The sequence below is a fragment of the Culex pipiens genome, chromosome 3, assembly GCF_016801865.2.
Source record: "Culex pipiens pallens isolate TS chromosome 3, TS_CPP_V2, whole genome shotgun sequence".
NCBI classification, from domain to species: Eukaryota; Metazoa; Arthropoda; class Insecta; order Diptera; family Culicidae; genus Culex; species Culex pipiens.
The window spans coordinates 142,833,200-142,835,488 of record NC_068939.1 but is presented as its reverse complement, the minus strand read 5'-3'; positions in this window follow the sequence as shown (position 1 = coordinate 142,835,488).

Below are 2,289 nucleotides of genomic sequence, written 5' to 3'. Positions count from 1 at the left end.
TTTATTTATTTTGATTTTGTTACTGATGATCAGCAACAACAAAATTATTTCGAAACAGCTGTTGATGTTTACAATCGTTAAGGCTTGATTGTCTCACGCATACACTGACATGACACATGACAGTAATGGGTTTGTATTGGTGTGTTTGGGCTGCGCTTCGGCATAAGCTCACCAGGCAGCGCTGGCGTCGCCGTGATTTGGTGGTTTGATGAAGGACGATGGATTTCAAAAATAATTTGTATGGAGAGTCACGTCTGTTTGTCTGTGATTGAAGTGTAAATTATCACAAATTAATATAATTGAGCTGTTTCTTTGATTTTATGTTTGAAAACATAACAAATATAATGAAAATATAGATTTTATGACTGTTTAAAAAATTCCCGGGATCCCGGGGTTTTAAAAATATTTTTCCCGTTTCCCGGGAAATTCAAAACCCGGGAATATTGGACGCCCTACTTTTGACGTTTGAATTTTGACGACCCATTCCAATCGAAGGCTGAAACACGCAGAAAAATAAGGCATATTTGAATCAACAAAACGTTTTGTTGATTTGAAAATCAAGATTTTTGTTGAATCAACACTAAACGTCAAAGCAACTTTTTCAAAACAAAAAAAGATTTTTGTCGAATTGAGAAAATCAAGGTTTGTTCCAACGCAAAATCGGCGTTGATTATATTCAACAAAATTTTGTTGAATCAAACTTCGTACAGGCTGATTCTACAAAATATTTTTCTGCGTGAAAAAAAACCGACCTAGAAGCGAATGCAAAAAAAAAACAAAGGGTGGCCACCAACACCACCAGCAGCGCCTGTCGGAGTGAGCCAGTGATGCCAGAAAATTTTTCTCTATAAATGCTACTTTTCGTGAGTGTTCGCTTAAAATTTCACCAATTTTGGCAGCACTAAGCAGATCCAAAAGAGCGCTGGAAGAAAAAAAACCAAGTTAAAAAAGGAAAATGAGCGTGGTCCAATGCACTCGACTGATTAGAATGCATTTGGGAAATATTTTTTTTAAATGCTTGTAAAAGGAATAGCATAATTTTCAATAAATGTGAAAATATACAGAAATGTTCACAACAAATGGTCTACTCGTTGGTGTACTTGGTTTTAGTAAATTTTAAGGAACACTCCAGAACTATCCAGCATCATTCAAACACGACCACATATTGTGTTTCATATGTTTAAAAAGACTCTATAAATGTGTTTTTTTTAAAGCAAAAACAAGCTTGATTCTTCCCAAGTTTAAACACGTCAGATTTAATCGTCACTGCAATCGTCCCGATCTCAAATTCCCATTTCCCAGCGCCTGTTTAGCGCGCTTCCATTTTGATTAGCGTTTGAGCGCGCCATTTTTGAAACGGCGTTTGACTTCATCAAATGTCGACGTCGGCGGCGCTAACAAACGCATTCAGTCGTGCCTATTTCCGGCCAAATCGAATTAACAATCCAATCCAATCTGGGAATGGGCTCCCGCTCGATATAGCAGCCGACGTCGTCGTCGTCGCCGTTTGTCGAGAGTTCCCTGGTGGTGTGCATCCCTATACTCCCACAAACCAACGAGAATCCCCTTAAAGTTCTGCCACGTTGGATTTTCCGGATTGTTATCGGTAGCTTCTTGATACACAGTGAAAAATATTGGGGAAGATTTAACACAAATCTAAAAAGAAAAAAATCAAACAGTTTCAACTGTGTGCAGATTTGGTCTGGTCCGGAAAAGTTTGGTGTTTTCTAACGGAAGAACTGTCGAGAGACTATAGTCTATGGACTATGGAATGGAGAGTCCGGACGACGGAGGGTTGTGGAACTGGGGCGCATAATGTACGATAACCTAATTTTCGAATTTGAGCCGTTCCGAGTGCAGAACGGCCAGAACCAGACAGAACCTACAAAAGTCAAACGCAGACACGTCGGACCCCGATAGAAGAGGAGTCTCTCCCTCTCTCTCGGTCGTACTTTATTGCCACTTTTCGTGATGTTGATTGTTCTGGTTTATCAGTCAGTGGGGGAGGTGGGGTGAGGAAGTCTTTTAGGGGGTTTGGGACGGTTTTGTTACAGGGATTTTTTTTTCTTTTGGAGGCCCGAGATGATATCTTGTTTCTAATAAAAATGATTTTGAGGTTGAATTCCGACCAATTTAAATATAGCGCCTTCCTGTTTTTGCCACCCCGCATCAGGAATCATTTTCTATTATAGTTGAAATCTATTATAGTTGAATCTTAGTCTGCTGGATTACTCTTCTGAGTACGAATTCATTGTGAAATTTTCTCCGTTTAATCCGTGTCCACTTCCA